This window comes from Capsicum annuum, chromosome 10 (genome assembly GCF_002878395.1).
Source record: "Capsicum annuum cultivar UCD-10X-F1 chromosome 10, UCD10Xv1.1, whole genome shotgun sequence".
In the NCBI taxonomy this organism is placed as follows: domain Eukaryota; kingdom Viridiplantae; phylum Streptophyta; class Magnoliopsida; order Solanales; family Solanaceae; genus Capsicum; species Capsicum annuum.
The window spans coordinates 146,178,409-146,193,260 of NC_061120.1; the positions used below are offsets into that span (position 1 = coordinate 146,178,409).

Here is a 14,852-nt window from a genome sequence, read left to right on the forward strand (position 1 = left end):
ATTTCAAGAATGATTTATTTACGTTGAAGCGAGTTACCAAATTCTATTTAGCCTTTGCTTTTGTTTCCGACCCAAGTATTAAGCCATGGGTCGATCATAAAGTGTCCCGTGTATCAATTAGTATTATTCGGGGAGAACCGATCCCAAGAGGGAGATATTGTGATATCCCGAGTTTTCATATCCTAGATCTTTCATCTCTTTCTTTTTGAATGTGGATTTAAATCGAAGTTAATAATTTTTCCTTCATCCAACTCTTTTAGTAATAGACACAACTATGTCGTTGTGATTATCATGAGCTTATGCGTCAGAAATTACTCCAAAGCTTAGAAAAATATAAACTTGTTCATCAAGCTATTTTAGTTGCGTATCCTCAATTTTCCTTGCCTTCCTAACCTAACGAGCGACATTCGTGGACGAATGTTTCCAAGGGGGAGATGATGTGATACCCTGAGTTTTTCCCATTAAATATTTCGCTCCCAAATATGTCGAGTCATTAAAGCCTTTTTATCTTGCCAAGAGAAGCTTAGCACTCAAAAAAAAAAAATTGCTAACTGTTGAAACTTTCTCATTTAGACCTCTGATCTTCAGGTATTTATTTGACAATCTTTCCGACATTCGTTTTTTGATTTTCAAGTTGTTTTACGATGGGTAAAGGTCTTAATACATCCCGAGTGAGTTTCGGAATTTTTGGAGTAGCATAAGGGCACGTTTGGGTGCCCAAAACAGTGACACCATGCGATTAGCATGCTCCAGAAATTTTCAACATTTCAGGGCCAACTTCAAATGATCATCACTTCCTGAATATAAGGAAATGGGAGATTTACTATATATCAAACGAAAGCTCTTTGAGTCTTCTTTCCAATGCAATTGGTTTCACCCCATTCCAACATCAGAGTAATAAGTTACGATCAATTTATTTCAGCATGTCAAATAAGTAATTGAGGGACGGATTTGATTTGGGTCAACTTCGATCGATCATAACTCCTTATATATGACGAAATGGGTGGCCTACCATATATAAATTTAAAGATCTTTGAGTTAGCTTTCCAACGATATAAATTTCGCTAAAATCCAATACCCGAACGAGCAGTTATTCAGTTTTTTGTGGCCAAGGTACGCAGGATTTTTCTGCCATTTTTGAATTTTCTTAGGGGCAATCCAGTCATTTCACCCTTACCCCATTTCGTGGAAATAAGCATAAAAACTGATTTTGAACATCAAAGTTTGTTATTTTCAAAAAAAAATTCCAAGAAAGAAACCCTAAACCTCTAAATTCCCTTTCCTAAATCTTCCAATTCCACCATGGAAATTCCAAATTAATCTGATAAATGAAGTCCCCATTCCAAGCTCTTTGAGATGCACCAATCAATTTTGTGAATAGTGTTCCGAGGCGAGAATTCATTCCAATCTTTAATTTTAAGGTATGTGGGGCTTGAACAAGAATAATTTTTCCGTTCTTGTGCCCGTATCTTTAAATTTTATTATGGATTATTATGAGTTTGGCAAATGAATTTATTTTCAAGATATCCTACCATGAGATTTTGATTATGTATATATGTAAATTGTTCAAGCTTGCGAATTATGATTATTTAATGGATTCATATGGTTCTGTAAGTTGAATTATGTCTAAATAATTCGATTATGAACTTATAAAGATTTGAATTGTAAGTTTTGAATCACATGAGTATTTGACTATTTTCGTTCTATGAATTGAGATTTAATATTGGGATTCTTGGTATTTTTCTATCAAGAATTGATATATTTTGAACATGTATCCACGTTTTAAGTTCAAGAATGAATTATTGGTATTTCCAAGTGTTTTCGAGCCATGTGTCAAATTTTGAGCTTCCTTATGACGATTTGAGTTATTGGGTATATTGATATCGAAGTTGCAATGAGTCTTGGTATTTTTCGGATGGTTTTGAAGAGTTAAATTGTTGAAAATATTATGTATTGAGTCTTCATATCCTTGTCCAAATGTCGAGTCAGTTATGGTTCAATGCATTGATACCTTGTTGATTTTGAGGAAGATTAAAATATTTTGAGCTAAAATGTGTTGAGTTAGGAATCCACAAATTGATATGATTTGATAAATGAGAAAGAGATTTGATTTGGTCTTTATGATAGACCCTTGTGATGTTGTGGTAGATTTCCTATCGCGTTCTGAGCTTGTTCGAGAGTAGTACTTAGCACCGAGAGGGAAATTTAGTATTTCCCCAAACCTATGTGCCACCGTAGATTTGTTTGATTATGATATTATTGGCCAGAGAGCCCGATTGTGATTATTGTAGTTTTAAGGTCGTACTCCCTGGCAAAGAGTATGACACTCCCGCCAATGGGGGTTTCAAATGTTGGTATTCCACGTAGCTCACATGGGGTTGTCGGTTATAGGAAACTCCCGTGTCCATAAGATTAAGTTTCTTGAATTACCGAGTCACTTTGAGATTTGAGTCAAAGAGTTGAGATGTTTATGGTGTTTTATGGTCATTTATGATGATTTATAATTACCTATGATGATTTTTGACGATATGATAATTTATGATGATTTATCATAATTTATGATTTATAATGATTTACGTGAATTACGAGATTTTATCATATGAACTGTTTATTATGAAATTATGAAAAGTATGATTTGATATAACTCAAGCCAAGTGAGTCCTTATTGTTCGTATGCATGTTTTCATGAAATTGATTATACTATTTATATTGTTGCATGCACCCCCACATACTCAGTATATTTCAAAGTACTGACCCACATATTTCCATGGGCTACATTCTTACCAAAATGTAGGTACAAGCTGTAGCGCACATATCATGTTCAGCTGGGTCGCAACTCTTGATCAGCAGGTGATTAGTCCTTTTAATTCAGGGACTTGAGTTGTTCCGATTTGAGGTGTATTGTATTTTCAGTATTCAGTCGCATTGAGTAGGGGTAGTTGGGAGTCATGACCCGGCTATCTTTGGTCAATGCTATTAGAGGCTTCATTGACAGTCACTAGTAGTCAGTGTATTCAGTTTCAGATTTGTATATATATGAGCAGAATTGTGATCGTGTAAATTTACTTTCATGTTGGTCAGACTAAGTTATGGGTTGTTTCCGCATTATTCCTTCTATTTTATGTATTTTATTCTGTTGCTTTGGGTTATGCTAGATGAAGGGTTAGCTTGGGGTCACTTGTAACCTTAAGCACCGTGTGACGTCTCGGGATCCGATTTCAGGGTGTTACAGGCATAAAGATAAATATCTTGATGAGAAGAATGTATTAAGGCATCCCGTTGATTCTGAAGCATGGAAAGAGTTTGATAAGAATCATTCGTGGTTTGCACAAGAACCTTGCAATATTAGACTCCGTCTTGCAACTGGAGGCTTTAATCTATATGGTCACATGAGCTCATCATATAGTATGTGGCCTGTCATTCCTGTTCCTTATAATCTCCCTCCATGAAAATATTATAAGGACCTATTTATGACGATGTCATTACTTATTCCTAGTCCCCAAGCACCAGGAAAGGATATTGATGTTTATTTGCGTCCTTTGGTTGATGAGTTAAAAGAGTTATGGAGTGATGGTATAGAGACATTTGATGCATCAATTGGGGAATGCTTCAAAATGCATGTTGTTTTTTTATGGACCATAAATGACTTTCCCGCTTATGGTATGTTTTTAAACTCTCTACTTTCTTAGTTGTCCAATAATCTATGCTATTTATATTAGACTATTTGTGTTGTATTATAAGATGATTTGAAGGAGTTAAACTTGTAAATATATTTTTATGTATTCGACTAATTCTCTTTATAAATTTTTTATTGATAAGTAAGAAAGATGGAGAAAATGCGGGGTGTTTTCTTGAAACATTATGGATCTTACTCTAGTATTGAGTCCTCAATCAAGTCCTCCTCATGACTGCTTTCATCATTTTCTCCAATTTTGATAGCATTTCCTTCCAAGTTTAAGTGTATTGTTATATAATCCCGTTTATCACTTGGATCACTAGTATCTTTCAAACTACTCCCAGGAATTCTTTTTTATTTTTTCATTTTTGGAGGACAACTCTTCTAATAAGAAATGAACAGGGAGAGAGTGAAAAGTTGTGCAATTATTAATTGTATTTTCTCTTGAAAAAGAGGTGTTCTTTTAGTTGATTGATAACACATGAGAAAATTAAATTTTCATTCATTGTTGTAGAGAATCTTGTTTTTCTGCATATGTTATGTTTATGTTCAGGTTATAAACTATTACTGAACATATAATTTTTTTAATGAATTAGGCAGTTTATTTGGATAGAGCACTAAGGGATACATGGCAGTAAGAGGTAAAATTTCTTACACGAGTCACTTTCGGTATTTTGAATCTAGTCACTCTTGGAGAAAAAGCAAGAAATTTGATGGAAAGATAGAAAAAATAATGAAGCCAAAAGATCTCTTAGGTGATGATGTATTGCAACAATTGGATTTACTCAGTACTTATAGACCAGGAAAACACTCAAATAATAAAAGAAAGAAACGTCTTCCTGAAGAGTTGAATTGGGTAAGGAGAAGTATTCTATTTGTGTTGCCCAACTGGAAGAACTTGAAGTTGCGACATAGTTTAGATGTCATGCACATAGAAAAGAACATTTGTGAGGCTATTTTGGGGATATTATTGAATATTAAGGGGAAAACTAAAGATACATATAAAGCAAGACAAGATCTAAAGGATATGAACATAAGAAAAGAATTATGGCTGTAATATGATAGTTCTAATTATACAATGCCTGATGCTTGTTATAATATGTCAAAAGAAGAGAAAAAGAAGTTTTTGGCATTGTTAAAGTTTGTTAAATTTTCTAATGGTTATGCTTCAAATATCTCAGGGTTTGTAGCGGGTATGATGGTAAGATAACTAGACTCAAAAGTCATGACTATCATATTTTGTTACATCGAGTGTTGCCTATTGCTATTCATGGATTTAAAAATAAAGATGCCTCTTCAGCATTGATTGAGCTCAGTGATTTTTTTCGGCGATTATGTTGTAAGACACTGAGACGAGATGACTTGGAACAACTAGGAAGGGATATAGTTGTCATATTATGTAAGCTTGAGATGATTTTTCCACCTATTTTTTCTTATGTTATGGTACATTTGGCTGTGGATTTACCACAAAAGGCAATGTATGGTGGACCAGTACAATATTGTTGGATGTACAAAATTGAGAGGTTTTTGTGCAAGCTTAAGCATTATGTCCGAAACAAGGCACGACCTGAAGATTTTATTGCAGAAGGCTATATTATTGATAAATGTTTGACATTTTGCTCTATGTATCTTGATGACATTTAATCTAGATTTAATCGTAAAGATAGAAAAAATGTTGGATCCAGAAACAATGATGGATCTATTTTAGATATATTTTCAAAAAGTGTTAGACCATATAAAGAGGGAGATTATGATTCCATACTAAAGAAAGATTTTGACATGGATCAGTGGTATGTGTTGAATAATTGTGAAGAAGCAGAGCCTTTTCTTGAGTAAGTAGTTCTTTTATATATATTTACATCTATTAATATTTTTTATTTAAACTGTTTCTATATAACTTACTTTGTTACATGTAGAGAGCAAAAAAAAAAGAGCTATTGAAGCAAGGTGTTGTGGATATAGAAGAGAAACACAGAGAACAATTTTCTTCGTGGTTCAGAAGGAAAGTAAGTAACTTTAAGATAATAATCATGTTGTGTGCTTAAATTTTATGTTTTTTTTCTTTACTAGTTGAAAGCAATAACTTTTCCTCATAGATTATGCTATTTTTTAATAAGGAGAAGTCAAGGTATATCATGAAAGTATATCCTTGGCTATGGGTCTTGATGTATGTGGAACAAAACATATTGGTTGTATTGTAAATGGTGTTAGGTACCATATTCAACAACGCGATGAATTACGTAAAAGTCAAAATTGCAGTATAGTTGTTAGAGGCCTTCATGAAAAAGTAGAGATTGATTTTTATGATATCATAAATAGCATCCTTGAGTTAGAGTATGTTGAAGAAAATTGAGTTTTCCTATTCAAATACAAGTGGTTTGATCTTCGCAAGAAAATAGGGATGCAAGAATATAAAATTTTTACGAGCGTCTGTGTTAAAAGATTTTGGTATGAACATGATCCCTTTGTACTAGCTTCCAAGAAAAGCAAGTATTTTATATTAATGACCCAAAATTAGGGGAAGATTGGGGAATTATGCTCAAATTTCAAGCTAGGCACATATATGATGTGTTAGAAAAGGAAAACTCAGAGGTAGAAAATGATGAGTTGCCTATTACAAATGCTGAAGCGTATCAAGATACATCACTTGAAAGTAAATCAATTGCTAATTATACAGTTGATATATTGAGTCAACTACATAGAGATGATGTTGAGTCGATTACCATAGATGTAAATATAATTGAATTGGAGGCTCAAACAGAATATGAAGTTGAAGTTGATTATAACGGAGAAGATTCTTACCAAGAGGATGACACTATGGTTGAGTACATCAGTGACCATGAAGAGAATGAAAGTAATAATAGTACTATTAACAATAAAGCTAATAGCACGGATGACAACGATGACATTGACTCATGATGTAACCTCATAATAAGTAAGGTTATCGCTTCTTACTTATTGGCTGTTTTGGTTGGCAACACCAGCCCTATTGATAAGGATTTGAAGAAAATCTTTGCATCCGGTAATGCCTACAACTCCTTAGCAAAAATTTTTACTTTTCTGTATATATACATTTTTCTGTTTTACTGATTTATTGAATGTGTTTGTTATTTTGACATCACAGTCATTGATCCGTGAAGTTATTTTATAATGTAGTTGATTTATGTGTTTGCGTGCCTAATTACTTTTACGTGTATTCTGAGAGCTTGGTCCTCTAAATGAGTTTCCAGGTCTAGCTATTTATCAGGGGGTTTCTAGAGCACAACTGATTGTAACCTTCTTTTACTATGTAGAAAACCCTACTATGACACCCCCATTTGATCTTGTCATATGTCTAAGGATTGATGTGACACTATTGTAGTCTTGCTAAAAGATCTAATTCACTTTCCAATCATGCACGTTTCGTCTGAATATTGGTCCCAGTTGTTTTCTTCTTTGTTAGCAGAGATTGCAGAGTCAGGATCTTGAGCTATTCTGAACAAGATTGGGATGTCATCCTAAAAAGTGGTACTTCCAAGTCAATTTTCTTTCCAGAATCTTAGAAGTGAGCCATTACCCACCTAAAAGTGAGTCTGTTGAATAAAAGTGTACCATAATTTTCTAATACCACTCCAAAGACCTAATCCACAAGGGAGAGTGAAAGCGTTTGACCACCAGTAATCCATCACTCCATGTTTGGCTATGATAAATTATTTACAGAACCCTGCATCCTCCAAATTGGATCTCCAAAGCCACTTCATCATCATGCTTTGTTATAAGATATAAGATCCTTGATTCCAGGACCTCCTTGATTGTTTCGCTGAGTCACTTTCTCCCACTTAATTAGATGAAATTTGTGGTCCTCTTCATTGTTGGAGGTTTAAGCACAAAGGGTATTAATGAAAAAGGCATAAAGGGAGAAAACATGCAAATATATGTATGTTAGTCCAAGACTAATAATTTTAAGTATGAATGACAAATATATGAGCATAAAATTGAAAAAGATATACGATAAAGTGATCAATTTTTAGTGCCACCTCTTCAAAAGAGGTTTATTGGAAGTGAATAATATGTCTTATAACCTTGATGATGACACTGAAGCACACATTAAGCGAGACAAAGCGCTAAATACGTTTTGAAACTCACTTTAGGGATCAAGCATGCCTTTGTTAACATGTGGGTTTTGCATGCTTAAGAAAGATGTTTTTTCACTTTTAATAGGCTCTGTTATTTTATTTTGGCTTAGCAGAACAGGAAATGAAAGGGACAGGGGTATTTGTTGGTGGTTTGGCCCGTACTACTACTGAAAGCAAAATCTGTGATGATTTTTTCCAGATTTATGTTACATTTTATATTTGGTTCTTAAAGTTTATTTTTTTGGTTCAAATTTGGTTTTTACATAGAGATTGTTTTTTATTATCTTTTTGTGTGGATAAAATAATGAAATATTATTGGGTTAGCATTGCAGTTGCTGAGAGTTACAAAAAATCCTTAAAGGGAGTCCTAAAAAGCAAATGTGTTATCTACACTGTTAACAATTTTTAACTTCAAAACATCATTATTTTAAAGTTATATTATACCAAAAGCAAGGTCAGTTAAACACTTATGTGTCAGTATGTAACTAAGGTTAATGTTCACTATCCAAACACATCTGGGTCCTTTACTCAGGAGAGTCTATACGATTCATGTTGGGATTATAAAAGGAATCTTATGTGGAGTCTTTTCCATGTTCCTTCCAGCTGTATGGAGATAGTGTCTCCAGAGTCCTTAGTCCAACATCAAGTTGTTACGGACTTACGGTCGGTCCCCTTATATGGATCTAGTTATGAAATCCGTTGTTTTCTTCCTACAACCTATGGTGCTAGTTCTTTAAGACTGAATGTGTAACATCTTGAGTTAAAGTACATAAAAAGTGGAATAATTTTCTTCTTATCTTTCCATTAAATTCAAAAACTTTAAATACAAAAATGGTAGACTGACCACCCCCAATTAACAAAGAAATAACTTCCTACAACTATTAAAATGAAAAAGTGGAAGAGTGAACTCGTTTCTGCTAATAACTGCTAAAAGAAATAGGAGACATAGCGTCTCGAGTCCTTTGTCCAACATCAAGTTTTTACAGACTTACGGTCGGTCCCTTGATATAGATCTAGTTATGAAATCCGATGTTTTCTTCCTACAACCTATGGTGCTAGTTCTTTAAGAATAAACGTGCAACCTCTTGAGTTAAAGTACTCAAAAAATAGAATAATTTTGTTCTTATCATTCCATTAAATTCAAACACTTCAAATACAAAAATGATGGACTGATCATCCTCCTATTAATAAAGAAATAACTTCCTACAACTATTAAAATGAAAAGTGGAAGAATGACCTCATTACTGCTAATAACTGGTAAAAAAATAGGAGATATAATTAATAAATAAGCTGAAGTAATCTACTTTCTAATTTCTTTAAATTTTTATATGCATACTGATGGTTGACTAAAAGGATGCTACCAGTTAATTTAGCCATTCTATTAAACTAGTTAATTTCTTTTAGGCTTCGTATTTGCATAATTCTCTTGAAAAAAATCATGGGGATAACCCAAATTGAGTATCACTTTACCCTGAACTTTCGTCTAACCAAATGTAATTGGTTGATCTTAGACAAGAGTGTTTCCTTCGAGATTCTTGTTGTCTGATAAATGTATTTAAATGAACTGCAATATTCTAGGCTTTTTCCTCTAGAGGTATCACTTGGTTGGGTCTGATAATGGGGCCAAGGACTTTTTCTTTAAGGGCTTTTCCACATTCTACGTCTATTGTGCATTGTGAAGAAAGTTTCTTATTTCACTGTTAGTATGGCCTGCTGAAATTAAGGCGTAATGCGTGGATATGGATACTTTAGAGACGTGTTTGCTCAAGGTTACTGTTATAGTACATCTAGCCATTCTCCTTGCCCCTGTTGGTAGATATATCTGTATTTTTTGGTTAGCTGGTATTCTGCGATTCTTAGTTTACTTCCATAGTCGTAAATCTGAAGGACTAGACACTAAGATTACATTCATTACTTTGCAAATATTTACGACCCGCTTTATATTTGGGTTACTCATTGGCATTGATGATCACTTTTGTGTTTTTGGAGCTGCTAAAACTCATGTCTCTAGGTCAGCTTTCCTTGTTTCAACTAGGCTCATTTTCTAGGTGGGCTTAGGGGAGAAAATTGGTGACAAAATTTTGTTCTGGTATTTTCAACTATAAAAATCTGTTACATGGTGAATTTTCACAAACCATTTCTTGTGCTGCATTCTTTTGAGTGGATTAAATGATTAGCAATGATCTTCAATCAGTGGTCTGGATTGGAAAACAAAACATGTATCTTTAATTATAGAATTGTTATCACACAACCCTCTAATGGAATTGACACAAAAGTATGTTTCACTTTACGATAGAGATACTACTTCATTGTTGCATTGCACTACTTGAACCTTGAGAATGAGGTTCTTATAAAGGAGGGAGGACTAGATACGCATACTCTTGCAAGTTTGTTAGATTGTTCAATCATAAAATTGGAACACTCATACTTGTTTATAGCAACAATCTAGGCCAAATTGCAGAGTCGCTTGGATATAGATTGGATATCAATTTTTTGGTTACACTCTATTCTGCATGTTCCTTCTTCAAGATCTTGCTTTTAACCACCCCAGATTTTCTTCACGAGTAAGTATTTATGAGTTTCTATCAGAAACAACCTCTCTATATTTATAAGGTAGGGGTACGGTCTGAGTATGCTCTACCTTCTCCAGATCACACTTATGGGATTGCACTAGGTATGTTGTTATTGATGCTCTGATCTTCTTTTCCTTGAAATATGTTCATTTTAATCAAGACATCATTGGCTTACTATGGTTGATTGGTCCAAATAATTATTAGGGCCAACAGAACTTACAGGTGTTGTGGATCTTTTTACTTACTTCAAGTTATTGCCTCATCATGAGTTCTTCTGGAAGAAGCCAATTCTATTGTCACTTTTTAATACACACAACCTTCATAATATGGTAGGAGACACAAATATTGGGAAAGGGAAAGGGATGCAGTTGGATCAGCTTAAACAACATACGTTGTCTTTAAAAGAGACAAATTTGTGCATTCAACCATTTGACTTGGATGCTCTTAGAGAAGCTTTTCAACTACATGAAATAGCTCCAATCGATCTGCCTTCTATAAGAATCTATTGTCTGAAGCTTGAGTTATATATGTATATCTGATTTAGATCTTTCAGTAACCCTTTTATTCCTTTCAAATATCTAAAGATGGAGGCTTGAAATTGAATTTTTTCTTAAACCATGTGATTTTTTATAATGCCTGTTTGCCTGTTTCAGTAATTATCGATCAATAGGTCCTTTTGGTGTTTCATAGTCTGAAAAATAGATCCCCATTGTAGCTGGAAAGTCTAAAAGTGAGTCAAAAGATAAGGAAAAGAAGCATAAGAAGCACAAGGAGAAAGACAAGGAGAAGGACAAAAAGCATAAGAAGCACAATCACCGTCATAAAGATCGAAGTAAATACAAGGATAAAGAGAAAAAGAAAGATATAACTGGCCATCATGATTCTGGTGCTGACCTTTAAAGTTTCTAGAGGACCTAGAGAAACATGGCAAAGCCTTTTGGCTGCTTTGCATCTTCAGCACAAGGATGCAGTTGGTTCTACACAGCTGAATGCAGGGTGCTGATTTGATTTTCTAACAATCTTCATTCTTTTTGCAAGCATAATAGGTATAGGAAACATGAGTGTAACAAACTCTTAAAGATTTGGGAGAGAATACACATAATTTAATGAACAACGTGGATCTAGAATATTGAAATTAAAAGCTCCTCATATCATCTAATAGGTAGATTCCAAACTTTCAATATTTATAAGCTTACTTTTCCTTTTGTGTACTTTATGTGTCATGGTTTAATATGTTACTCCATGTGCAGTTTGTCCAGTGGGTTAAGTGTATTCTAGAATGGAAGAGTGGTTGTAGGGACTCCCCAAAATGGAGGCAAATGCATAATCTAAGGTTTCTTTTGCATTTTAGTGTTTCTATTGAAACTTGAGGAATTATCTGTAATGGTATTGATTTTGTCCTCTTTTTAATCTAAAATAAGATGCTATGGGGGATGATATTGGATTAAAGCCTGAAATAAAGTCTGAGAGCCCAATCAGACGGTTTGAGCACAGGTACTTCCACAGCTTGGCACCAATCATTTACTTAGGTTAATTGTATTGTCAAGTCATGTGTATTCATTTTCAGCATTATGGTATACCATTTGAAATTTTATTGCTAATCCACCTACATCTCAAAGAAAGAAGTTTTAGCTAAGAGAAACAAGAGGCAGAAAGAAAGATTTTTTTCTTTGTTGACTTGAACTATATGTTGATAGCCTTAAGTTTCTCCACTTCTTGTATGAAGATCTTATTGTCTTATTGCAATCTTCATATATATTCTCTAACTTAATGATAAATATGGAAATCTACAAAACTGATATGCTGAATTTGTGAAGTCTTTCTGTTAACTCTTAATAATCTTCTACTAGACTAGTGGAACAATTTCTTGGTGACAAGAAGTCTTCTGTCGTCAGAGAGATATTGCTCGTCCAAATTATATTGTTAGGAAGTCTTGTCTTATCTTTTGAAGATAATGATATTGATGATTTTGGAATACCCAATGAGATAATATGGAAAGAGGCTTCAATTATGAATGTTTGGATGGAAAATTCTTATGGTTCCAAAGAGAAGAAAAGATGGACTAGTAGTTTTCTGTTGAGAGATCGCTTGCTGCTTGGAGAAGACCATTCAACAAATATGCTCAGGCGTAGGTTGGATTTTGGATATATTACCTAGCATATTTTTGTGGGGGACAATCATACTCGTTTCAACAATAATCTAGGCTAAATTTCAGAGTCGCTTGGATATAAATCGTAGATTAGTTTTCTAGTTGGACTCTTTTCTGCATGTTCCTCCTTCGGGCTTCTTTTTTCAACCACCCCAGATTTTCTTTGCGAGTAAGTATTTCAAGATTTACTTTGCTATTTCCAACTGTTCTTGTTCTACTTTTTTTTATATCAATTGCTTCGGATAGTATTAACTATTAATGATTAACACCAATGAATCCCTATAAGATTTAGAAACTTTAGTCTCCAATGACAAAAGATTTAAATTCGAGTTCTTTGGTCCTGAGACTTAGACGAATCGTTATGTTGGTGTTATGTTTTATATCCAATCACCAACTATTGTAAGGGTAGACAACAGAGAGAAACCTTTACAGGATTCTAGTGGAAGAGTGACAATATCAGATGATGGAAATCTAGAAATCTTGAACTCATAAAATAAGAGTATATTCACCTGCTGTGAGAAATTAAGCTGTCCCTCTTAAGTACTGGAAACTTATCTTTAAGACAGCTCTAATGGGAGAGTTCTCTGGGAAAGTTTTTGGGATCCTTCAGATTCTTTCTTGCAGTTCATGAAAATTAATGCTGATAAAAATCCTTTTACATTTACTTGATAGGTAGCTTTACTCCTATAAGGCATGGAGCAAATGTTGGCATTGAGGACAAGGATACACTGTGCATGGTCGCACTTTTAGTGATCTTCGCCCAATATTGGTTGATGTTGCAAAAATGATACTTCAAGGATAAATTCCACGATCTTAAAATAGCCTATCAGAAAATACAAGCCAACTCTACATATGATCGACAAGAAGTGTGCTCAAATAGATACAAACTAATGAATATATTTCTGAAACTTTTTTAGTTGTATGGGAGCAAATCTCAATGATGTTTTGGCTCAACTAGATTCATGTTATGTTTGGTTGCTAGTTAGCAGGTCAGTAGTTCAAGTATAACATTAATGTGGTTGTTTGGTTAGTAGTTTAGAAATATTCAGAAATAACCTCTTTGTCTATTTAATTAGATTAATTGCAGGTTAAACCATGACTATAATACCATCGTTGTTAATTGTTTGAATTATTAGTTATAAAAACTATTGTCACAATTAAATATAAAATTTTGTGGCTAAAACTTACAATATGATAACTTCAAACTTTAATTAATTAGTTGATCATATTTAACTACGATCTACTTAAAATGTTTCTCACATGTACAAGATTAACATATTGACTTTACACCTTCCAAAAAATTTATTCAATAAGTTCACTTCAACCTTCACACAATTAGATCGAGTCTTATTTTCTATAGATATATTAATATACAATGAATTTTATATAATCATAAACAAAAATAGCCAAAGATTAATTTATATTTAAATACAAAATTTTTTTCGCAGAAAAAAATAGTTAAATTATTCAACTACAAATTTTGAAATTGCACTACTTAAGGATGACATATTTTGTGACAAAATTATTTTGTCACTGAATCACACATTGATTAGAGACAATAAAATGAGCGTCACTAATTGTTTATAGTATTAGTGACGAAGGTCACAATTAAGTATCAAATTTTGTAGCTAAAACTTACAATATTTAACCACGAACTCTAATTTGTCGCTATTGAAACAACTTATTTATTATGAAAAATTTCTTTTTTGTCTAAAATTGTAAGTAATTTAAGACAAATAATAGTTTGTCACGAATTGAATACATTATTAGCGACAACAGAGAGTTTCACTGAAAACATAAAATTTGTCACTAATGGTACTTAATAAATGGCGCCAAAATATTTTTTGGTGAGAAACGTTTTAGGACAAAACTTTACTACGAAATTTTATGTATCGTCACTAAAAGTATGTGCTTCATGTATTTAGATATGAAATGTAATTTTTGTCATAAAAAGTCAATAATTAGTGACGAATTCCATTTTGTAGCTAATAAATTCATAGCTATATATCAACTTTGTTGTAGTGCATATTATGATGGCTTCCCTTATTAGACCCTACATTGCCACATTAAACCAACATTTACCAAAAATCTTTTCACATTAAACCAATGTGAAGTTTCGAATACTCCATTTCTTTACTTTACAAATTAATATTATGCGAGTTCAAATCACTTTATAACATGAATATATACTACTAGCTAGATTTTGTAGAAATATGTCTTGTATCCCCAAATATTTATGTTAACCCACTTTTAAGTAATGTAAAAAAAGTAATACATATGTATAATCTATTGCAATATGTTAAATATGATAGTCGTGTAAAATCATATTGTTCATTCAC

General features: G+C 33.2%; 1 pseudogene; it reads left to right on the forward strand.

Annotated features, from left to right (window-relative positions):
* Window positions 1-9,530: 9,530 nt before the first annotated feature.
* LOC107844386 lies at window positions 9,531-11,270 on the forward strand (annotated as a pseudogene).
* The last annotated feature ends 3,582 nt before the right edge of the window (window positions 11,271-14,852 follow it).